Source organism: Mauremys mutica, chromosome 2 (assembly GCF_020497125.1).
Source record: "Mauremys mutica isolate MM-2020 ecotype Southern chromosome 2, ASM2049712v1, whole genome shotgun sequence".
Classification (NCBI taxonomy): Eukaryota; Metazoa; Chordata; order Testudines; family Geoemydidae; genus Mauremys; species Mauremys mutica.
The window spans coordinates 157,067,618-157,093,992 of NC_059073.1; the positions used below are offsets into that span (position 1 = coordinate 157,067,618).

The following is a 26,375-nucleotide window of genomic DNA, read 5'->3' on the forward strand; positions in this document are numbered from 1 at the left end:
ACAACTATTCCCACCTCTTGCGTAACCCAAGCTCTGCCACCGGTAATTTCTGCCTCATACCTATAACTTGTGCTTGAACTACAGCATTACTTTAGATTTAAGGATTATCTTTCCCAGAGTGGCTAAGTGACAGAGAATCCACTACAGCTTTAGGCAAACTGTTCCAATGGTTACCTTTTGGTTTGTCACTTCTCTGAATTCCTTGCAGCTTTTCAACATTTTTGGAAGTGTTGCTACCAAAACTGGACTCAGTATTTAAGTGCAGTGCATAGACTACCGTAGTTTTAAATCAGCGTTAAGAAGCAGTTTTTACAAGTGTTAATTGATTTAAAGTACAAAAGATGGAATGATTATTCAGCAATATATTATGCAGTTCATGTGCACTTCATACTTGTCCCTGCCAGCAGGTATATGGGATCTTGGGGAGCAATTACCACACGGGTGGGGTGCAAAATAAACTTTATTAAGCAAATGCAAAAACAGGGAAAATTCAATAGTGGGGGTTGTTAAGGTAGACAATTGGGGAGGGGTTTGTTTTTGGTGAACAGTAAGGGGATCTCAATAGTGGGGTACAACACAGTGGGTAATCAGTTAACACTGAGGTATAAATGTAACAGGTAGCTAGCGATTTCTATGTAAAAAGGTGTGTCACAGCAGCATATAACCAACTAACAGTTATGGATAAAATGTGTTAAATAAACAATTTTAGGTAAAAATATTTCAGAGTGGTGTAAATGTAGAAAGTGAGGGGTATCAGAGAGGAAGAAAGTAACCAATGGGGTTTTATGCTAGAGATTTAAACTTAGTGAGACAGAACACACAGGCTGCAAGCTTAAGCAGCAGAGAGAGTGTAACAAGGTAGAAAGACACAGAGAAGCTGGGGGGGGGTGTTTGCAGTGGGAAGACAGACAATTACAATTATACAGAACACAGCAAAATCTTATCTATGATCTAACTTATCCAAGACTACACAAATTAAAACACAATGCAACAATTCTCTAAGCCTAACAAAGTATAATGCTAAACCTAACTTAATGGGTGCACCTTATGCTAAGGATAGTTTCAGAGGGCTGAGTGGTGTGTGTCCAGGACACAGCTCCAAAGAGGGGGGGGGTGACTGCAGCAGTGGGGTGGCTGCAAGCAGGCTTATTTCTAGCAGCAAAGGCACTGCAGAACTAGAAACAGATTACAGATACAGCTTGGGTCTGCCTGCTGGGGAAAGAAAGCCAGCAGCCAAAACAGGGGGAGTTTAAGAGAGGTTTTAAGACACAGACCAAGGTTTAGCTTGAGTCTGTATGCTGGGGAGACAGAGCCAGCAGCTAAAATAATAAAATAAAAGTACAGAAAGTTTCACAGAGGGATTCTTACCATCCCCCAAGGCAGAGGCAGAAGCAGCAAGAACATCAGAAGGCTCGGTACAGTCTTGATAATCAGGAGATCTCTCAGGCAGCAATTTGTTCTTCGTGGGGGGGGTTCAAAAATGGTATGCTCAAAAATAAAATGAGAGCGGAGAAAGGACCCCCAGAACCCCTGGTTGATCAGACCAGGCAGCAATGCAAGAACCTTCCTGAAGTCTGTTCAGAAAATGTCTGTTTTTAAAGGCAAACCCTGGCAGCTTCCTGCCAGTAACTCTGATTGGCTCCCCCTCTTACAGGGAGGAGAGAAGGCAGAGAAAAAAAACTGCAGGCAGCCACCAAGACATGTCTGGACTAGCCCTGAGCCCAGAGGTATGACTCATGCCCAGGATCTTAAAAACACAATAGGTCTTGCAGCTCTGGACAGTGCCCACCCTACACCAAGCCCAGGTTTTAACAAGGTGATAACAGGACTAACCCTTTGAACAGGGCAGTGGTCCCACTTAGCATAAGTGGCCATCCCTTTGAGAAGGGCAATGGCTCTGGTTAAATAACTTAAGGGGCCCTCCCTTTGAGAAGGGCAGAGGCCCTGGTAAACAACTTAGCAGCCAGGGAGGGGCGGCCACAGGAGGAAAACAAGAACAAAATGGAGTAAGGGGACAGCTGTAAGAACAAAATGGAGCTGTAACAGACAATACTTACAAAGTACAAATCACAAAAGCATGGCTGAAGGAACAGAAGTGTTGGATCTGTAACCAAAATAATGCAACTAGTTTAGAAGACCCACAGCTATGAAGGCCTTAGGGTTAGTCTTCCAACCCAACAGTGGTTTGGGGTGTTTTTTGTAATCCCATATTCTACAGGCAATAGGTTTTTGTTTTGTTTTGTTTTGTTTTTTGGTGTTTGGGTTTGGTTTTTTTTTTTTAAGTCAATTGAATACTTGCTCCAAAGGTTTTCAGCCCTCCCCTTTAACATGGAAGTGCAGCTGTGTGGACCACAGCTCCCAAAATGCAGTGGTCCACATGCAGAGTGGTTAAGTAGTGGGCTGAAACAGATCAGAAGAGGACCATTGCTTAGAGCAGGAGCAGGCAAACTTTTTGGCCTGAGGGCCACATTGGGTTTCCAAAATTGTATGGAGGGCTGGGTAGGGGCGGCTATGCCTCCCCAGAGAGCCAGGCATGGCCCAGCCCCCGCCCCCATCCAACTCCCCATGCTTCTCGATCCCCCCAGACCCCCCCCCCAGGACCCCTGCCCCCATCCAACCACCCCTTCTCCCTGACTGCCCCCATAGCCCCATCCAACCCCCCCTCTCCTTCCTGACTGCCCCCCAGGACCCCTGCACCCCTTCAACTGCCCTGTTCCCGCCCTCTGACCCCCCAACTCCTATGCACACCTCCACCCCCGAACTGCCCTGCCCTCTATCCAACCTCCCTGCTACCTTACCACACTGCCTGGAGCACCGCTGGATGGCGGCACTACAGCTGTGCCGCCCAGAGCACCAGGACAGGCAGCCATGTCGCCCAGCTGGAGCCAGCCACGCCACTGCACAGCACAGAGCACCGGGTCAGGCTGTGGCTCTGCAGCTGCTCTTCCTGGCAAGAGCTCGCAGCCCTGGCGGCGCAGTGAACTGAGGCTGTGGGGGAGGGTGAACAGCAGGGGAGGGACCCAGGGCTAGCCTCCTGGGCCAGGAGCTCAGGGGCCATGCAGGAGGGGCCCGTGGGCCGTAGTTTGCCCACTGGGCTCAGATTTCTCATCTGCATCTGGAAGAAATACAATAATTGTTTACTGGGACAATACCTATTGCATCTTCGACTACAAATGGTATTCAACAAGCTGTTCTTTCCCATAGATTTCACTGCAGAATAAAGAACCTGCCCATCCCCCCTTACTTTCTGGACATTAACAGGAAAGTGGAAGCTACCCTCTCAGGAGTCTGTTCTTCATTTTGCTGACAATGCTTGGTATCCATTTTTATACACATTTTATCTAGCTATGTTTTTTAGACGGGTGGCCATCATCACCATAATATTTAAGCACCAGCCATGAATGGAAATGGTAAAAATTATGACATTTTGAAACCTGTAAATTGTTTTCAAAGAAATTTTGATATTTAGTCTGTAGTGTAGGATAGTTACAAGATTTCCTATTTTGAATAAAAACTAATTGGAAAAATTGACGTAACTAATTGGCCAAGTTAGTATTGGAAAATGTGGCTGTGGACATTGTCACTTGATTAAAAAGGGAACTCGTTATGCCACGTAAGTTTATGACTCAGTATGGCCTAAGCGTAACTGGTCAGGAATGTCAATTTTTTTTATTTTTAATTGTTAACCAAACACCACCCATGTTAGTTTAAAAATTTGCCACTTAATTCTTGAGCTGGTGATTCACATGCCACAGCCAGCCAGTAGAGAACGCAGCAACCCCATTCTCCAAATCGTTATCCTCAGAGCCATTAAGAATAAATGGTTTGTGCCCTAAAAGAAACATTGAAAAGAAGGGGAAATAGGGGTCTAGGAAAAGAATGACGCTGGACACTGAACTTGTTACTTTCAAGCTACGTCTGGGGCCGTTCCTGCGGACCTTAAAGCAAGTAACACTCCCATTAGTTATATGGAAGATTTGCCTCATTAGGGCAGCACTGTTGAGCAGAAGGAAGATCTCACAAAAAAGGGACAGTTTGTATTCGTGCACGTGAATGCAGAGTAAATAGCGCCAAGGGGATCTGCTGGCCTTACCCATTTATAACATGCAGTCTTACCACTATGGAGGAGCTGGCATGCAGAAGATGACTTTTAGTGGCCAATGATACAGATGACCAAACCTAGCACATGGCAAATAGCTCAGGTTCAGTTTTATTATGGTTCAGTATTCTGATTCTATGCATAGTAGGTGTTTAATGTATAATTCCTGATTGTAACTAAGCATGAATACAAGTATCTGAGACTTTAACATGTGCATTAGTTTAACCCTTAGGAAATGGTCTATTTCACAGGGGCTTAAAGCATGGAAAGTAGCTATTTCCCACGGCTTTTGGAGATATGCACGGTAGGAGTTAGTGGTGGGGACACTTGCGTGAAGGGTGCTTTTCTTCCAGAAATGCTCACTGAGCCCCCAGCACAACACATGTGACCCACCTCCTCTGTTCAGGATCTTGCCTTGCCATAGGGGTAGGAATGAGAAGAAAGTGTTAGTTGGATGAGAGAAGATGTTCAAAGCAGTCAGCAGGAAGCTCAGAGAGCTGGGATTAAGGCAGAGTGGACACAGCCTGGCCAGTAGTATTGGGTATGTTAGTGTGGGAATTTCCCATGGATGGCTGGTGGGGGTGGGAAGATGAGAAATTCTGGAATGGTTAAGCAGTGGGGGCTTTCTTCCCATAGGGGAGAAAGTGACAGCTGAGAGGGAAAGTGTCATACATCTAAGGAAGCTAGTCAAAAAGCTCAAGTGTAAAGAAATTAAAATCCTTAGACTGAGGCTAGAGCTCGAGCCATGGAAGACATGCATACCCGTGAACAAAACAGGAAAGAAAAAAAAAGTGTATGTTAAATGGCAAAGTTCGAGAGTCTGTTCTAGCCCCACAGGTACTGTTCTGAAAATGGAAACTCAACCCTGGAGAGGCCAATAGAAAAAGAGTAGAAGCTCTGGCACATAAATTTAAGATGGAAATTAGGAAGGCGAAGGAGGACCTCGTAAATAGCCAAGGACATAAAGTACAGCAGAAGCAGGAAACTTATGAGAAGATTGGTGGGGCTAATAGCTTAATAAAGTTTCAAAAGGAGCAATTGAAGGCAAAGAAATTGCAATTACACTGATCTGTTTCTTCAGGGTGTTAGGGAGATACCTACTTGGACCTACTCTTTTCTGCTAATAAAAATGAGGCATTGTCAGGGGAGGTGCTGGAACAAAGTGACAGAAAAGAAACAGGGCACCAGACTTGGATAATATGCACCCAAGAGCTCTGAAGGCGTTCAGATGGGCTGCAGCAAAAACATGTAATCAGCATCTATGCTGGAGAACTGGAGGGTAGCAAATGTACTTTAAAAATGGTTCTTGGGCCCATTTAAGAATTACAGGCCCATAAGCCTTATTTCAATAGCAGGAGAAGTGGTTAAAAGGATAATAAAAAATAGACTTACTTACATGAACATAACATGGTAGGGACAAATCACACAGCTCCTGTAAAAGAAAATCATTCCCCTGTTAGCTACTATAATGCTTTACATTAATCAACAAAATAGTGGATAAGCAGATGTAATTTATTAATAGAAGACCTTCAAAAAATCTTTAACAAAATCCCTCAGTGAGGCTTAGGAAACAGCATGGTCTCAAGTTATGTACTGAGAGCATAGGAATAAAATGATTTTCAACATGGGAAAGAGTTAACAGTAGAGTGCCACAAGGGTCTTTAGTAGAACTGGTGGTGGTAAATATATTATTGATCTCTAATAAGGGGTGAGCAATGAAGTGGCAAAAGTTGCAACTGGCACAAAATTATTAGGTTAGTCAACCGGAGAAAACGCAGAGGGACCTAGACCTAACCAAGCTATGAGGAGGTGGATAGGAAGCAGGATGATAGATTAAATTCATTAAGAAATCTGTAGTAGTGCATATTGAAAAGAACAATCTGAGATACTCTTCAACATTGCTGCATTTCAAAACTAACTGTAACCGCTCAGGGGAAAAACCTGCTTATCGGTGTGAACAATTCAATGTAAACCTATGCTCAGTGCACAGCAGTGGCCTAAACAATGCAGGTATTAGGAGGTATAAAGAATGGTATAGAAAATACAATAGATCATATGTCAAAGACTAATGTCCCCAAAGTCAGCTCACCCTGTCTCAAAAAGGGACATAACATTAATAGTAGGGCTTGCAAGACAGGTAACAAGATTGAAAAGTTATGGATACTTCCACACCAAGGAGCTGGGGACCGTTTAGTTTATACGGAAGATATGTAATAGGAGGTCACAACCAAAATATAAAAATAGAGAATGGTATTGAGAACGTATGAATCCCGACAGCTATTCCTCTTTACTATTTCTAATAATGAAGTGGCAAGATAGTAACTGAAACAGAACAGCAGCAAATATAAAATTTTTTATATTTAACAACTATCGCCTTTATCTAACACTGCATAATTGGCCCAGGGAACTGATTTCCTTAAGATACCACTAAGGGCAAGAACTGAGCAGGATTTTAAAAAGGTTTAGCCAGCCAATGAAAACATCTACTCTGTGTCTGTGTTAACTAGGATGACCAGATGGTCCAATAGTAGGGGATTTAGCTGATAGATGCGACTATCCTCCCTCCCCCCCCTGAAAAAAGGTGTCCTGATTTTCCACACTTGCTCTCTGGTCACCCTAGTGTTAATCTTTTTGCTACAAGTAAACCACAATGAAGTAAATGTTACATTTTGTATTACTACTGCCTCCCATTAATTTTTTATCTCATTGCATAATCTGTAACCCCACTTCCAGCTTTATCCAACTTTGTGCCACTATACATGCCTTGCAGGGATCACAAAGATAAATCCACTTGTGACATGCACCCCATATTCTTCATAGTGATATTATTATATGATTATGGCATAATTATGATGCATTTTGTACAACATGGGGTATGTAAGGTGTCATTGGATTTGCTGAATATGATTATCCTGTTGGTGTGCATGTATATTTTTGTATCTGAAGTTATGAATATTGACTACATATCTGTATTTCACATATAGTCACACCTGGGTGACACCCACAAGGCAAGATGCTTCCAATCTAAATAGCTGGTTGTGCAGGGCCCATTCAGGGTAAAGTGCCATTAGGGAAAACAATATGCCTCAGGAGAAGCTTATCCCCCAATCTGGTGACCTTCCTGTGGATGTTTCAGCCAGCCTATAAATAATGGCTGCCATGACTCTGCAAGGGCATGTGACCAGCCCACATGACTCTGGACTCCATTTTGGCAGCCTGTATTTTCCCATAAACTGGGCTGGGAACTGTTTTTGGAACAAAGGGTTCCCACCCAGTGCTAAAGCTCTATAAGGCAGGGAGTGACATCAGCTGTTGCTCTTCACTCCCCCACAACTGAACACCTGAAAGAAGCTCGGAAAGAAAAGGACTTGGAATGGGGATGGGGAGCCTAAGCTGAAAAGCAAGTGAAGCTTGTGCCTTGAGAATCTGCAAGCCTGTTTGTATCATCAGTCAGGGTGAGAAACTGCTAATTCATATTCAATCTTCCTAGAATTTTAGGCTTAGTTTGTGGTTTTGTTTATTTGCTAGGTAATCTGCTTTGATCTATTTTATATAGCTTTAAAGTAATTATATGCAATCTTAATACACTTGTTTTATGTTTTAATCTAAACCAGCGTGCCTTTGACTGAAGTGTTGGGGGAAAATCTCAGCTTGTTTACCACAAGTGTGCATATTCCTCTCCACATAGAGGGAGAGGCAACTGGGTAATAAATTCATACAGATTGGGGTTTTGATCGAGGGAGCTGGGGGTTAGTTTCGCTGTAGCCTCTCTATTGTTGGTTCATGCAGTGGCTGGTCAGCCTGCATGTAACTAGCTGGGTTTGTCCCTGCCTGTGTGAATGCTGGCGGAAGCGTAGGACCAGGAGCTGCCCCTGGCTTGTCCCAGCAGCACAGTAGTGAGAGGGAGCCCAGGCTGGTGAGTCAGAGGGTTCAGTGGTACCCCATCCCCTACACGAATACAACACGAGAAGAGTGGTACGCACCACATGTAGCAAAGGGCTCAGCCTAGCAGGTAGTGGGAAAGATATACATGGCTGCACATCTTGTAAGTCATCCCCTTTCTTGTGTCGATCCTTATGGATTTGAGGGCTTCTAGAGCTCCTCTGGGTAGTTATGTAGCTTAAGTCAAAGAGGTTGATCATTTAAACTTAATGATTCCTAAAAGCTTTAAAAAGAGCAAAGGGCAAAGATCAAAATGTGCCACATTTCATAGTGACTTAGTGGCAAGCAAAGCAAATTAGCACTTTAAAAAATAGTTTGGAGGTAATTAGAGTTGTATTTCTTTTTTCACCCTGCCTGCATAATGAGAACAAACATTAATTAAAGCATTCCTGGAAAATTCAGATACGGTTTGCCAAATTGGAGGGCATAGTCACTAATCAATTGTATAGCTGAGCAGAGAACTTGCATTTAAACCAATCAGCAATCACAATGTTAAATATATCAGAGAGGTAGCCATGTTAGTCTGGATCTGTAAAAGCAGCAAAGAGTCCTGTGGCACCTTATAGACTAACAGACGTATTGGAGCATGAGCTTTCGTGGGTGAATACCCACTTCGTTGAATGCATGTTAAATATAGAATTGGTGCATCATCAGATAGCACAGTTGTGTGAGGTAACAAGACTGAAGCCAGCCCAGCGCCACTGATCCAAGTGCCATTTCTCCATGAATTGCAAAGGGGAAAAAAAGAGTAAACATCTTAACTGTGACCATATATTTGGGGCCTTAAACTTTTCAGCAAGATACTCATTTTTTTCAGTACACGTTGACTTCAAACTCTGACTGCTGCAGTGGGTTGTCCACTTCTATCTTCAATGCCATCCTCACAATTCTGAATCACCTGACTAGCAGGCTGCATCAATCTGGTCACAAACCTAGCTTATACTGCATCAGTAAGCAAAACATTTTATTTTTGTTTTGCCATTCGCATGTTACAAAGATTTAGCTTTAAACAACATCATTTACTTATAAATCTCAGACTCGTATTAGCTCCCCAGAAAAAATAATAGTGTACCCCAACAATCCAAAAACTCCTTGGTGAGCAGTACAGTAATCTTTCTCTTTAATACAGGGAAGACCCTTTCCCACTCAGCCTGCTTCCCCAGTTGTGAAAGGTTGAAGGTTGCACGGAAATAAGGGAATTTCTGAGTTCTACCTAAGCAATATATCCCTTAAATAAGCAAACAATCCACACCCAGAGGCCTAGGCAATAAGTGGCAAGAGAAGGCCCTGTGGATACTTCATCATGCTACATTTTCACGTTCTACATTGTTTAGCTAAAAGAACGAGGAGTACTTGTGGCACCTTAGAGACTAACAAATTTACAGTAACTCCTTAGTTAAAGTCATCCCAGTTACCATTGTTTCATTATTAGGTTGCTGATCTATTAGAAAACACATTCGTTTAAAGTCACGCAACGTTCCATGATAGGGTTGTTTGGCTCGCCCCACCCCGCTCCACCCACCCGACGCTCCTGCCAGAGAGTGGGGTCGGGGCGCGGGGGCTTGCCCCGCTCCACCCACCCAGCGTTCCAGCCGGGGAGAAGGAGCTTGCCCCGTTTTGCCCATCTGGCGTTCCAGATGGGAGCAGGGTCAGGGTGTGGGGGCTTCTCCCACTCTTCCCACCCAGCATTCCAGCCGGGTAGCGGGCAAGCCTTCAACCCCCAGCAGGAGCATCGGACGGGCGAAGTGGGGCAAGCCCCTGCACTCCGACCCCACCATGCCCTGCCTCAACCAAGCTTCACAATCATCATTGGTGAGTACAGTATTAAACAGTTGGTTTTAAAATTATTTAAAAAAAAATATACTCTGTGTGTGTGTGTGTGTGTGTGTGTATGTATGTATATGTCTTTTGTCTGGCAAAAATTTTTTCCCTGGAACCTAAACCCCCCCCTCCCCATTTTCATTTATTCTTTTGGAGAAATTGGATTTGCTTAACATTGTTTCGCTTAAAGTAGCATTTTTCAGGAACATAACTACAACGTTAAGTGAGGAGTTACTGTATTGGGGCATAAGTTTTCGTGGGCTAAAACCCACTTCACCAGATGCATGGAGTGGAAAATACAGTAGGAAGATTTTATTTATATAATATGCACACCTTCTTGTCAGCTGTTTGAAATTGGCCATTCTGATTACCACTACAAAAGTGATTTTTTCCTCCACCCTTGCGCTGCCCTTTCTCCCCGAGCCCCCACTCCCAGGCCCCCACTCCCCCACAAGGAGGGGCAGCTCTAGCTTTTTTGCCGCCCCAAGCACAGCAGGCAGAGCTCTCTCCCAGCGCTGGCGCTTTGACTACACTTAGCGCTTCAAAGCGCTGCCGCGGCAGCGCTTTGAAGTGCAAGTGTAGCCACAGCCTAACAAATTTACTTGGGCATAAGCTTTTGTGGGCTAAAACCCACTTCATCAGATGCATGCAGTGGAAAATACAGTAGGAAGATATATACATACACAGAGAACATGAAAAGATGGGGGTTGCCTTACCAACTCTAATGAGACAGATCAATTAAAGTGGGAAATCTTGAAAACAATATCAAATAAAAAATGTAGCCATTTAGCAACACAGGCAGGAAAATAAGTTCTATACAACATGTTTTCTATTGCAGTTAAGTCAACAGGAGCAATCCTGGAGCCATACTTTCCCTCGCAGACCACGCAAGTGAAACATTGTTCATTCAAATGTTTTATATATTTACTAACTCAAACTTCCAAACCTACTTGTACACCTATTGGTGGCAGCTGCAGGTAGTAAATGATTTGGTGTGAAGGGGGGGGGAACTAAATCTCCAAATTAGTCATTCAAGCATTTTACTAGCTCATTAATTACATGGAAATAATCCTATTTTGATTAGCCATCTCATTAAATGTCTATTGGCAAGTGCCAGAAATTACCTCTCACAGCACTGAAGTGTCACCTGAATGCAGTTAGCCTCTTGTCAAGAAGGTATAAATTAACACTGCCCCTGCTGCCCACACATGTCTAGCAGCTTTCTAATCCTGTATCTTTGTGAACATTTGAACTACCTTGGGGGGAGATTGTTCGAAAGATACAGAGCTTGATGAATAAATGGCAGTAGTGGCATTTAAAATGTTTAAGCAGCATTTAAGAGGTTTCTGCTTTTTATATTGTATAGCAAGGCACATCATTTTTTACAATACGTATCAACAGCTGATGGTCATTTTGACTTTATTAGCATTTCATCCTAGCTCTGTGTTTGCCCTCCTAATGAATTCTTCTCTCATACAGAAGAATCTTCCACCATTTACTGCTCCACAACTTGGAGCCATCAACCTCAGGGGTATTTGAAGCATTAATCCCTGCTGGCTATCTATGTGACAGGAAGCTCTTGTGAATATCCCCAATTGTCTGATCATCTCTCTTTCCTCCTCCTCTTTTCCATTTGCTCAGTCTCATTAATTGCCTCCCAGAATCTCTCAAGGTTATTAGAACAAATCAAACCAAACCTCTCGTCCTTCCTGGGCAGTTGAAGAGAGAAGGGAGGGAGGAAAGAGTTTAACGAGCACAGTGCAAGGAAGATTTGTCATTCAGATATTAATGCTTAGTATATACTTAAGGGCCTGCAGCCTTCTCAATGAGCAGAGTCCCTGTGGATCATGAGAATGTAACACAATGTGTACGGAGACACTAGCATGGCAGAGGAACTTTTAGAATATTCAACAATTTATTAGGCAAGATATTTTAAAATGAACAAATCCATTAGTTCCTCTCTTGAAGATTGCATGTAGTAGGTCTGCTTTGCAGTTTATGCTGAACTCTGGTGTGTTAACATTTTTCAATGTAACACTGAATGTAAGAAACTACAGGGCTCTGAAATAGGTGCAAACTGTAGTGGGTTTTGCCCCCTTTTAGCTTTCCTGCTTCTCCTTATTTCCTGGACAATACATGAGTTTTCCTATTTGTAGTGTAGATGGAAAAGCAAGTGACTAGGAACTAAGAGTTTTGGGTTCAATTCCTTGCTCTGTCAAAGTCATCTTGTGCGAACTTGCGCAGTCACATAGTCATCCATAACTGAACATACTGGGGCAACAAGTAGGCAACTAAATCCATAATTGGACTATTCAATAAGTGGCCTGATTTTCAGATGGCCTGATTTTCAGATGGGCTCCAGGGCTGGAGCATCCAAGGAAAAAAATAGTGGGTGCTCAGCACCCACTGGCATCCTTATGGATCAGCTTCTCTCCCTCCTCCCAGCACCTCCTACCTGCTAGCAGGCCCTGCCAATGAGCTCTTCCCCCTCTCCCCAGCGCCTCCTGCCTGCCAGTGATCAGCTGTTCAGCAGCATGCAGGAGGCACTGTGGGGAAGGGGAGGAGCAGGGGTAGGAAGAGGCAGGGGTGGGGGGTTGGAGGAAGGGTGGAGTGGGGGCAGGGCCTGGGGCAGAGCCGGGGTCCAGCACACCTAGGGAAATCACAAAGTCGCTGCCTCTGTTTGGGAGCCTAATTATGGAATTATTGTAGGTATCCAAGTTAGACGCTTGAATATGTGTGAGGATTTGGGCCCAAGACCCTGATGTACCACTAGGGTTCTCAATTTTTATGCCTAACTCCATTGACTGAAATAATTGAAATAAATCAATATTTGACATCAGTCAGCTGTCCAGAACATTCTTCCAGGTCTCTCCGAAACTAGATCTAACAAAAAGCTTCCTTTTTCATTTACTATTTTATCTATGGAGGCAGGGCCGGCGCTTCCATTAGGCGACCCTAGGCGGTTGCCTAGGGCGCCAGGATTCGGGGGGCGGCATTTTGTGCGCTCCCCACGGGGTGCACGGGAGCTTCCGCTCCCGTCACGCTACCGCTGAAGGACCTTCTGCCGACGTGCCACGGAAAACAGTGGCAGACAATTGAGCAGCTCAATGACTGCCACTGTCGCCTGCGGCATTTAGGCGGAGGGCCCTTCTTCGGCGGCGCAATGCGAGCAGAACCAGAAGCTCCCACGTGCCCCATGGGGAGCGCACAAAATGCCGCCCCCCGAATTCTGCCTAGGGCGCCAGAAACCCTGGCGCCGCTCCTGTATGGAGGATATTAACTTTTACAAAGATCCAAGGTATTCAGAATAGATTCAAGGCGAGAGTTAGGCCGTTACTTGCTTATCTATACAAAACCCAATGAAAGTCCTCATTTGGAGATAGGTTTCCTAGATCACACTTTCTCACCTTATCTTTTATTGTAATTTTGCAAAGTAGTATAAAACTTTACATTCACCATATCAAGACAGGTTGGCATAAACTCTGTATCTCTATGAATTGAGTTGACTAAGTTGTAATCAAGAGCAGTTTAAACTAAACTTTAATGAGAGAGAGGATGGAAATCCACCTGATTGGTTTTGCCTGCTTCCTTCTAGGCATCAACTGAAGAGCAGAGCAATGGATTAAAAGTTCTAGTGATTTGGGAATTCAATGATAAAAAGACACTTGCCAAACAAAGCATATATTGGGAGAGGATATATATATAATCTCCTCTCCCAAATAGGCAGGACATAAACCCCCTTCCAACTAGGTAGCAATATCTTTATCTCCAGCTGCCCACCAGGCCAGAACAAAACTATATGCAGCACACAAGCCAGACTGAATTGCTTCAAATCAGCATCCATTTTTTCTCTTTTTAGTTTTAATTAGGTTAACTGACTTCATTCAAATAAGCCATCCACTTCCATCACACTCACTGTCTGAATGCATTTGTGTACTCTGTTCGGGATGTCTGTCTCTTACAGCTTTAAGAGAACCCCTCAGGCACCTCCCTGAACTAGAGCGGCATGCAGGAAGTACTGTCAATTCCTTCAGGGTAGGCATGAGCTAGGTAGGGAGTCCTCTCTGTGACTTGTATACCTCAGCAATCTTTCTGTTGTTTCCTAACTCTGGATCACTTGTATGTCAGTTTCCCTTCCAGCACAAATGTGACCTTCCAAATAGGGTGACTAGATAGCAAGTGTGAAAAATCCAGACAGCGGGTGGGGAGTAATAGGCACCTATATAAGACAAACCCCCAAATATCGTGACTGTCTCTATAAAATGGGACATCTGGTCACCTTACTTCCAAACTCTATATACCTCTACCTCGATATAACGCTGTCCTCGGGAGCCAAAAAATCTTGCTGTGTTATAGGTGAAACCGCTTTATATTGAACTTGCTTTGATCCACCGGAGTGCGCAGCCCCCCCCGGAGCACTGCTTTACCGCATTATATCTGAATTTGTGTTATCTCGGATCGCATTATATCGAGGTAGAGGTGTACTTATTTTTGCAAGCCTAACATCTAAGTCTGAGAATTACTACTTAACAATGGGAAAAGGAAAAAAAATACTTCAAAAAGGGTGATTTGGGGAACATACAGCAAAATTCAGTGTCAATTTTCTGAAATTACCTCATGTCCTCAGTCACGTGGTAAAGATAGTGGAAAAAGACTAGTGACTGAATAAAAGTCCTTTTGCTCCTTTCATTTGGTTAAACAAGTTTCTGTGAACATACCAGTGCTCCATTCACTTGCATGAAATATTGCCACCTTGCTGACGGGGCAAATGGCTGCTTTAATGCAAGTCAGTTCCGCAGTAATATTAAGACAGATGCTTAGCAGTTGATGAACTGGCAATTAAAACTTAGGAAGAGCCAGTAATACTTGCTATTTCTCAGAATGTAATAGACACGGGGTGAAAAATGGAGCAATTATAGCAAGAGAGGTCAGTGCCAGAATTCAACACTGCAAAAAGCACTAATTTTAACTGATGATGATGTCATAAAAAAACCACTCTCTGTGGAGCTGATTCTGTTTTCAGATTACTCCAGTATAAAACTGGAGTGACTCCACTGTCTTCACAAGTTGAATACCTCTGATGTTCCTAGAATAATTCGCAACAGTTTTTTTTATTTCAGGACGCTCTTCACCTGCCTGTGTATCCATACACACCCTGACCCTGGTCAAATTTTCAGTGGTTTAAATGAGACCAGGATCAGGGTGTGTATGGATACACAGGCAGGTGAAGAGCGTCCTGAAATAAAAAAAACTGTTGCGAATTATTCTAGGAACATCAGAGGTATTCAACTTAGAATTAGAACCTTTATACAATACCTAAATGCACCATATTGAAGACATATTAATATCATCTGCAATTAGGTTCAGCTAAAGCCTTTCCCAAAAATATAAGTCAAGCTACTGATGCTTTTGTGTAAATCAAAACACACAGATTATTCTTTGGTCATGATGGGCCACATTCATCCCAGGTATAAGGTCATTCAAGTAAATGGCTGGATTTGCCCCTACAGGTCTAAAGGAAATAAATCACAAAAGAACAGAAGGGAGACGCTGACTCCTTTATCCACTCCATCCTCCATGTCTCAGGCACAAAGGTCTGCACAGAGCTATTGAAACTGGTCATGCTGATGCTCCTGTGCAAATGCCAGCTTTTTATTCTTTATCTTCTTTCAGTGCCAACTGTCATCCTGTGTGATTACATTAAAAATCAATAACGTCACCATTACAAGACCCAGACAGTTCAGTGGTGCATACTAATTCACCCTGGCTTGCCTTTTAATATGCTTCAAAATACAAAAGCCCAGCTCATCTGCTTGCAGATCTTTATTAACACTATTTATAAACTGAAATTGTCATCTCACTTGGAGACATTTTCTAAAAGCAATAATGAACAGTCTCTGTAAATCAAAGTCTTCCCTTTGCATACCATTAGGGTGATTAAACCAGCCTGTAGTTCCTTGCAAGAGGGTGGGAAAAGGGAACAAACAGCATGCAGATCAGCAATAAGAGTGACCATAATCTGACTGTTTGACAGGAATTATTTGTCCATCGGAATTGTGGTAAATTATTGACCCATTTAACTATATGCAAGTTAGAGCTCTCAGCTGCTAGGGGTTCTTTTGGACTGATTCGGTGTTTGTAATTTTATTTGTATTTGTTTCCCTTTAACTATACATGCTATAAACAGATACAGGATCAAGAGACAGATAATTGCGTATGAAGTGCTACCTACCCTGTTTGCAGCTGTGGCCAGGAGGGCACATATGTGCCACCAGTGACTCAGAAGCACAGTGCCAGGAGAGGGGGAAAGCCAGCAAGGGAAGGGCATGTCCCAGGTTTAGGTCCTACTTTCGATGGATGGTTTAGGATCGGCAGGAAATGCCCTCTATCACACTTGCAAGACTGCAAACCTCTTCCTCCTTTCAGAGGCTTTCACTCTGAAAAGTTTTTGAAAAGGGGGGAGGGATAGCTCAGTGGTTTGAGCATTGGCCTGCTAAACCCAGGGTTGTGAGTTCAATCCTTGAGGAGGCCACTTAGGGATCTGGTGCAAAAATTGGTCCTGCTAGTGAAGGCAGGGGGCTGGACTCAATGACCTTTCGAGGTCCCTTCCAGTTCTAGGAGATTGGTATATCTCCTATTATTACCTTTTTTTTATTACCACTCCCTACAATCAACCTTGTGGCATTTTAGCAGCAGTTTTCCATGGAAGAGGCACTTAGCTAATGAACAATCATCCCTGGGAAAAAATAAGTGCTATTAGCTAAATGCAAAAATTTGTCATGCTGCATCCAGAGACATGATTGCTGATTTGCAGTACTGAAGTTGTTTTTAGATTTTCAATATAAGAACTACCAGTCACACACTAAATTGTGCAAGGAGGAAATAGTTATGGACAACCATCCACAGCTCACTGAGCAAAGATCACCCAGTTAGCTTCCCACCAGACCAAGTCAAATAAAATTTAAGGTCTTAGATATGAATGGGTATTAAATATGGTTCTATCCTTTACTGTACTGAGAAACTTTTTGCCCTTCATCAGTCTCCCTCATATGTCCTGGATACTGATGAAATATTAGGCATGTAGAAAAATCAATACATTATACTACAGTTAATCTCATATTGCAGTATCAATACATTGTATAGTAATGATATATTTGAGCTTCATCTTTTGACCTCTCCTCCTTTCTTTCTTGTTTTAAGCAGGAAAGGTTATATGCCTTTGGCAGGGATACTTAATGGACTATATTTGCTGTTGAACTCAATATTGTTTAGGAGCTAAGTAAAGTGAAACATACATGAAAGGGCTGAACCTATTGCAGCCCCAGGAAAAACCTTCTTGTATCTTCCTCATGGTGCTACAGAGAGATACACAGAATTGACATATTGGACAGACCAATCATGCATCTAGAGCAATCCGGTCTCTGACAGTAGCCAATTCTGGATGCTGCAGAGGAAGGCATAATGCATCAAATTGTGCATTAATGTACCATAAACAGACATTTCTTCCCAAAGCCATCAGATGATCAATTTATACACTTAGGCACAAGAATTAATAGCCCATATAATGTTATGCTACAAGAGGTAGTGTATCTGCAGCTGCTATTTTCTGAAATGTTTATCTTTTATTGGGGTGGAGAGGGAAATCTAGGAGGAAGAAAAAAGTACCATTGTTACAAATCACACCACAAAAAACCTTCTCAAACTTAATTTCAGATACTTGGTATTGACTTAAATTGACAGTTTCAAGATTGCTGAGTCTAAAATTAGACCTTCAGAGCCAGTGATGTAATGGTAAAAAATAGAAGTAGGTCAACTAACTTTGACAGATGGTAATTTCCTACAATATCCTGGATAATCCTTATTGAATCAAGTTTGTGTCACTGTGGGCCATAGATTGTATTTCCATGCAGGAGGGAGACGACAGCCCTCCAGGAACGCAGGGTACATGTACACTGCATTTTAAAACTTGTGGCAGAGAGTCTCAGAGGCTGAGTTTACAGACTCGGACTCGCAGAACTGGTGCTACAGTGCTAGAAACAGCTGTATAGACGTTTACGCTTGGGATCTGAAGCCCAGAGACGAGGGTGGGTTTCAGAGCCTGAGTTCCAGCCCAAGATGCAGTGTCTACACTGCTGTTTTTAGCCTTGTAGCAGGAGCCCTGCAAGCGCGAGTCTGTAGACCTGGGCTCTAAGACTCATTACCGTAAGTTTTAAAATGCAGTGTAGACATACCCCCCCCTCCCAAGAACAATTGGAGGTGATTAGGCAAAATCACTCAGGTTGTAACACTTCCTGAGAAATACCACCACCTGGAGAGGCTCATATATACCAGTTATGGCATATAGGGTCAATACATTTGATCATAATTAAACTGAAATTATAGACCAATGTGCAACCAGGATGCACCAGTTAGTCTTATCATGCAAATATGACACATTTACAGATGAATTTAGAGATTGTGTAGTTTTAGGTACCAAAGATGATAAAACCAGAACATACATGCCAATCAAGAGTTGGAACTTACTCTGTCGGTTGATATATGCTGCAGCAGTGAACAAGCAGAGAAACTTCTGCAAAAATTGAAAGCGTTAGAAATAATGGAAATTATGCACCACACACAAATAAGACAGTAGGGTCAAGATACCTGGAGATATTCATCCTGAAATGCTAACCTGCATACACTTGAGCTATATTGATGCTGAAGCATGACTATGCAAGGCCTAAGACATGCACAAATATCAGCACTGAAGTGAAAGACTTCATGAACCATGCAGCGTCTGCAAGGAACTCCTAGTAAATAACTCAGGCTGCATGAAATACCAGGGAGCAAACTAGCCCTGGATTTTATTATATCCCTATTATTTTTATACACACACACACACACACACAGCGACACACACAGAGCGACACAACTTTTCAGGTTGATTACCTGTTTGGATTATTGGTAAACAGATTTTTTTACATGCAACAGCCTCCATCATTGAACGCTGCAAAGTTAAGTTACTGGAATTCCATGCCATACAAACTGATTACAGATAATAGGTGTTAATTTGCCCATCAGGAATTTGCATGGTTTTCAGCATCAGCAAAATTTGAACATACCATATCCTTCTCAGATCATGGCCAATATAATAGCAAAGCAGAAACAGCTGTCAAGATTGCCAAGAAGCTATTTAAGAAAGGCACATGGAGATAATAAAGCCTAATTGATTGATCCTGAACTAGAGAAATACATGGGCAAGGTCTTGTCACATCACACTCACACTCACTCTCTGCCCACAGTAAATAAACTTTTGAAGCCAGCAGTAGTGGAAAAGATGACAGAACAAGCTAAACAGCAGTGACAGGAAGCAAAATATGACTACTGATTAACTAAAAGATTGGTTCTATGAATATGATACATATTAATGAGCACCTAAATTAGAACCTAATGACAGAGACAAGAGATTAAAGGGGAGGATGCACGTGCAAAGAGTTGCATCAAGCTCATATGTGGTGGTAACACAAGGACAACTCCAACACCACAACCATTGTTTGGATAACCCAAATGACAGGCAGAGAGACACCCTTGCACATGGATGCAGGTGCAAGCAAGACTAGTGGGGAGTGTAAGGGGAATTCACCTACTGGCAACCCTCGGGAAGTTAGCAAAGGTGATTCCAGAAAAATCTAGCAGCACAGACAATTCCTTAGTGTAAATGGCAGGAGAAGGAAGGGACTCAGTAAAACCATCCTAGGCCTAAAAATATTAGGCAACTAAAGCAGATCAGACATAAGTTGATAGGCCTGGGTTGAGTAGTGTCATGACAGATATTGTATATTCAAATAATTGCAACTGGATACACTACAATATTCTTTTTCAGTCCTGAGGCATTTAGTATTTGTTTCTGTGCACAGTTAAACAGCTGCTGTGTTCCATCCCAGAGGTGGCTGCATTTCACTGACAGGTGAAGCAATTATAGATGCATGTACATATACAACAAGTGCTTTCAGATACATCTGTTGATAAATAATATTGTGAATGTTGGTCTTGTTATATAGATTTTCACAGCGGTCTTTCTGAGATCCTTTAGTAAATACAATTATGGATTACATGGAAGTCATCTTGGTAAGTTTAGGGTGACCAGACAGCAAGTGTGAAAAATCAGGATGGGGGTGTGGGGTAATAAGAACCTATATAAGAAAAAGACCCCGAAATCAGACTGTCCCTATAAAATTGGGACATCTGGTCACCCTAAGTAAGTTTAGAAATGTAATAAAGTGAACAGCATTCGCATTTACCTCCTGTAATGCAAACCAGTGTTTTTTACTCTGTATTTAACAGACTTTTTTTTTCCCCCTCTTGCATGAAAAACTTCACATGCCAGTTTATCAAAAGGTATCCTTGTAGCACGGCTAAACAGAATAAAAGAGGTGATCGGGCAAAAAGTTGAGCTCAAATCCTACTGAGGAGACTAGAAAGGAGCATAGACTCTGGCAAGTGTAGTGTAAAAGTATAATGGGGAAGTCCAAAAAAGAATTAAGAGCAACTAGCAAAAGAGAAAAACTAACAGCACTTTTTTTTTAAGTACAGCAGAATCAAGAAACCTGTTAAATGGTCAGTGTGGCCACTGCATAGTCCAGGTGCTAAAGGACCACTCAAGGAAGACCATTGTGGAGAAACAAAATTAATACTTTGCATAGGTCTTCACTGTAGAGGTTGTGAAGGAGATTCCCACACCTGAGCCATTCTTTTTAGGTAAGAAATATGAGAAACTGTCCCAAACTAAGGTGTCAATAGAGGAGGTTCTGGAACAAATCAATACATTAAACAGTAATAAGTCACCAGGACTAGATGGTATTCACTCAAGAATTCTGAAGGAGCTCAGATGCAAAACTGCAGACCTACTAACTGTGGCATGTAACCTATCACTTAGATCAGCCTCTGGACCAGATGACTGGAGATTAACTAAAGGAATGCCAATTTTTCAAAAAGGTTCAGAGAAATTACAGGTCAGCAAGCCTAACTTCAGTACTAGGCAAATTGGTAGAAACTTTCATAAAGAACAGAATCATCAGAAACAGATGAATACAATATGTTGGGGAAAAATCAATATGGCTTTGTAAAGGAGAATCATTCTATTAGATTTCTTGAAGGGTGTCAAGAAGCACATGATTGAGGATGACCCACAGTTGAAATAGTGCACGTGGACTTTCAGAAAGCCTTTGACAATGGACCATGCCAAAAGCTCTTAAGCAAAGTAAAGAGTCATGGGAATAGAGAGAAGGTCCTTGCGTAGATCAGTAACTGGTTAAAAGATAGGAAACAAGTTAAATATAGGAAACAAAGGCCAGGAATATGTGGTCAGTACTGGGACCTTTTTTGTTCAACATATTCATAAATGATCAGGAAAAGGGAGTGAACATTGACATGGGAAAGTTTTGCAGACAATGCAAAATTACTTGATAGTCAAGTCCAAAACAGACTTAAGAATTACGAAGACATTTCACTAAACTGGATGACTGGACAACAAAATGGCAGATGAAATTCATTAAGTGCCAAGTAATGCACATTGGGAAAACATAATCCTAATTACACATACAAAATGGTGTCTAAATTAGCTATTACCACCCAAGAAGGATCTTGGAGTCATTGTGGAGAGTCCTCTGAAAACATTTGCTCAATGTAAAGTGATAGTCAGGAATCCAACAAAATGCTAAGAACCGTTAGGAAAGGGATAGATAAAACAGAAAATATCATAATGCCACTCTATAAATCCATAGTATGCTCACACCTTGAATACTGCATGCAATTCTGGTCGACTCATCTCAAAACAGATATATTACAACTGGAAAAAGTATAGAGAAGGGCAACAAAAATGATTAGGGGTATAAAGCAGCTTCCATATGAGGAGAGATTTAAAAGACTGGGATTGCTCATTTTAGAAAAGAGATAACTAAGAAGGGATAGATACAGGTCTATAAACCATGAACGATGTGGAGAAAGTGAGTAGGGAAGTGTTGTTGTTTACCGTGTCACATAAACAGAAGAGCCATGGGCTGCCCAATTACACTAATAGACAGCAGGTTTAAAAACCAAACATAATGAAGTACTTCTTCACACAATGCACAGTGAACTGTGGAACTCACCAGGGCATGTTGTGAAGGCCAAAAGTAACGGGGTACAAAAAAGAATTAGAGAAGTTCATGGAGGACAGCTGTTAGCAAGATGATCAAGGATGCAACCCCATGCTCTGAGTGTCCCTAAGCCTCTGACTGCCAGAACCTGGGAGTGGACTGCTTGCTAATTGCTCTGTTCATTCCCTCTGTTAAGCTTCTGGCACTGACCATGATACTGTGGCTAGAAAGACCATTGGTCTGATGCAGCATGACCATTCTTATGGTTTTTATCATCTGGTAGTACAACATCAATATTCTTTTAATTCTTCCATTTACTCTCATTACCATGGTATCAGACTGCCTTACAAGGGAATAAGGCAGGTGGTTGGCAGTCCTTTTGTGGAAGAGACTTCCAGCAGTAGAATTGGCATTTGCGGTATTATGTGGGCTTGTCCATCTAAACCCATTATTGCTTGGCACCTATGCCTTCATGAAACAAACTCAGATTTCTAAATTGGCTGAATGCCATCCTAACAGATGGTTGGGAGTGTGAAGGCAGCCAGAAACCATATCTGTATGCAAGAGCAATGTTAGTTGAAGGCAACATTCTCAATCTGAACATGTCTGTTCATCCTGAGAAGACTTTCAGTTTCTGAATAGGATTCAAGTACAATTGAGAACCTAGCTTTCAGTCTTTTAAATGAAATTTTAAAGAAGTGTATTTGAGACACCTGAGTATCTTGCATAACTGCACACATCTTGATGATGTAACTATTATTTGTTTACTTATTAGGCACTCTACAAGTGAGAGAGGTCAGAAAGTCACTTAGAATTCTAGGAGCCCGCTAGCCTCAGCTGAGAGAACAGCCATGAGTGGGAACAAATTTTTGTAGTGCAAGATCTCATGTCCCTGTTCGACTCTCCCAGGCTAGGACACCAGGAAACAGAGCATCACTTTGAGCCCCAGGCTTATGTAGCTTATGCAGCCCTCATGTAATTCAACTGTAACCAAAACAGTTATGCAAAATGCCCCTGTATTCATGCCCTACCCACCACTGTAATACTTTGTACAAAATATGCCTTGTGAGTTATCATTTGAAAAAGAATAACTTGCTTGTTAATAATATCCTGGTGAAATGTAGGTAGCAACATTAGATATGAAGTTATGAATTCCCCCATATGATGTTGGAAGCACATGTTCAAACCCTCACAGCACTGACTGGTCAAAAGTAGTTATATAGGTCTATCCTAAACAAAGGAATGTGTGTTTATCTCAATTTACATAAAAGTAGCAAACAGGGTTCCTGAGACAGCAAGAAAGGGAAATTGCAGGAGACAAAGACAAATCTGCATTTCAGCATAGAAAGGGAGAAGAAAGATCATGGAAGGAAGAGGCAACTTCACCAACAGACTCTGTGTTGCCTCCCTTACTGTTTGAATAAACTTTGCTTTGAGGGGTAATCCTCAGAAGAATCCACTTCAAAGGGTGACTGGACTATAAAAGTAAGGGGCAAAAACACCCTGTATCAGACAGTGAACTTGTAATCTGCTTTAATACATGGCCTGACTTTGGTTCACAGCCACTAGGTTCAAGAATCAGGTCTTGCACCAGGCTCTCTCTACTACACACCTCAAGCGCTCTCTCTCCCCGCCTCAACGAAGACAGCAAAGGACTCTTTGACTTTACAGGTTCCTGACCTGCGAATATGGTCAGCCATTTGCTGGGAACACGTGATAAGGATTTTACCTTGAACTAAGTCTAGCTTGTTAAGTTTTAGCTACAAGGAAGCATTTTATCTTTATTTCTCTGGTAACCATTTGACTTTAATACCTTGTTCTTGTACTCATTTAAAATCTCCCAGTAGTTTTATTTTTAAATCAAAACCAATCCAGTCTTGTGTGTAAATTGAGCTATTTGGTAACTCCAGTTAAAATAGCAAACTGGAGAATATTGACCCCTTACAGGGGCAATGGAACTCTATCTGAACTGCCGAGGAGAGGGCTGACCAGCGCAGAACACACGTTTTGGGGAAAATTTGGGAATGTGTGGGGGTCACCCTGCAAGTGGTAACCAAGGCTGGTGGAAGCCAGAATGTGACTAGAGCGTTCTGACAGGCTGCTGGGGTCAGAGCTGCTGGGTCAGGGCTGTAGCTATACCTAGACATTCATGGTGTGACCAGCATACTGTAAGGCTGTTTGTGAATGGCCCAGGTTGGGAGCTACAACAGCAAAGTATTGTGAGGCACCCAGCTTACAGGGGAGGCAGTGACACAAAACCTTACTGGTCTGGATTGCACCCTGGAATGTGACACCATCCTCAAATAAATTCAAGACATTAATTAGGAGTCTACCTCTGAATGAAAGCCATTTGGAAGCTTTAGGTAACGAAGTTAATGCTTGAAAAGGAAGAGGTTGTGACCCAGGGACCTCTTGATGCCAGTTGGCAGATGGCACAGAAAAGTGTAGCCCAGGGTTTTACAATGATCCCCTGGATCTGATATCTGCATAATACATCGCAAAAGGGGGCATGTGAGGTCTCTATTGAAAGCCACCACCACATAGATCATTATAACTTTTGCAAAAAGTATATACAGATCATATGTATCTATACTGGAAATTATGTTCTTAAGGTCTATGAGTTGAAGCAGGTCACCAGGAGGTGACAAACATGTTTCTTGCAGACAGGAGAGAGCATACATTTCTCACTGTCTGACTATACGTGAATTGAGTATTGTATGCCTATTTACACACTGAGCTAGCTCCTAGTCAACATTAGCAAAGTCTACAAGAAAGAAGCCTACAGGAAAGAACAGGTGAGGGGAAAGTGAGGGGAAGGGGAGAATCCTGTCTACGTGTAAAGACTGTGGATTGTTGGAATATAACAAGGAGTGTACCCAGTATCCTTCTACGAGATAAGCTGGCATGTCTTACAAACAGAGGGTAACAACCAACCAGGCTGTAAAATTCTCAGAGAAAGATTTTGAAGTGAGCTAAACTTTACAGCAGGGGTTCTCAAACTGGTGATTGGGCCCTCTCAAGGGGTCATGAGGCTATTACATGGGGGATTGCGAGCTGTCAGCCTCCACCCCAAACCCTGCTTTGCCTCCAGCATTTATAATGATGTTATACACTAAAAACATGTTTTATATATTTAAGGGGGAGTGTCACACTCAGAGGCTTGCTTTGTGAAAGGAGTCACCAGTAAAAAAGTGGGAATCACTGCTCTACAGGACCTGAACACATTTTGTTAGATAAGTCTAGGTTCTGAAATGCATATATATGATTTTATTTTGTATGTAACCATTTGTTTCCATTAATTGTACATACTTTTTCTCAAATAGGTATTCTTTGTTGTATACACATGTACTTGTTTTCACTATAAACATATCCAAGTGCTGTGTGTCAAGCAGAGCAGTGTTCTTGAGGTGAAACTGGTAATCTGGTGTGTTCTGTGTCTTCATGAAGAGTGGAGCTATGAATTCTGTGAATTTCCAGGGGAACTGGCCACTCCACGGGGGCGCTTGGAGGATTTTGGAGGAGGGGTAGGGGTGTAGTGTGCATATTGCTTACCTGAAAAGGCACTGTGGAGCCAGGATAGTCTGAGAGGGGAGAAGTCAGGGAGCTGACCGAGGCAGACAGGCCAGGTTTCCTCATGCTAAAGGCAGGTGGTAGCAAGGTGTCTTGCAACCCAGAAGTGAAGAAAGATGGAGCCTGTTTGACTATTCAAACACGTTTATTTTGATGGGTTCCAGTCCTGTGATGAAACAGGCACATGGCAGAAGTATATATTTTTAAAGCAGAATTAAAAAACAAGAAAACAACCTTGGTCCTGCTAGTGAAGGCAGGGGGCTGGACTCGATGACCCTTCAGGGTCCCTTCCAGTTCTAGGAGATAGGTATATCTCCATTATTTAATTAAAAAAAAAATCAACAGAGCCAGACGTGTACCCAGAAGCCTCCTACTGCAAGACAAACCCAAGAAAGAAACCAACAGGACTCCACTGGCCATCACATACAGTCCCCAGCTAAAACCCCTCCAGTGCATCATCAGGGATCTACAACTCATCCTGGACAAAGATCCCACACTTTCACAGGCCTTGGGTGGCAGGCCAGTCCTTGCCCACAGACAACCTGCCAACCTGAAGCATATTCTCACCAGTAACTGCATACTACACCATAGTAACTCTAACTCAGGAACCAATCCATGCAACAAACCTCGATGCCAACTCTGCCCACATATCTACACCAGCGACACTATCACAGGACCTAACCAGATCAGCCACACCATCACTGGTTCATTCACCTGCACGTCCGCCAATGTAATATACGCCATCATATGCCAGCAATGCCCCTCTGCTATGTACATTGGCCAAACTGGACAGTCCCTACAGAAAAGGATAAATGGACACAAATCAG

General features: G+C 42.5%; 1 long non-coding RNA gene across 1 annotated transcript in view; it reads left to right on the forward strand.

The window, feature by feature from the left end:
* Nucleotides 1–4,812: 4,812 nt before the first annotated feature.
* The window catches only part of LOC123362786, a 31,975-nt gene continuing 10,412 nt past the window's right edge, over nucleotides 4,813–26,375 (forward strand). The window contains exon 1 of the long non-coding RNA XR_006576572.1: nucleotides 4,813–7,554. This is a non-coding gene — a long non-coding RNA (uncharacterized LOC123362786). The remainder of the gene's footprint in view (nucleotides 7,555–26,375) is intronic.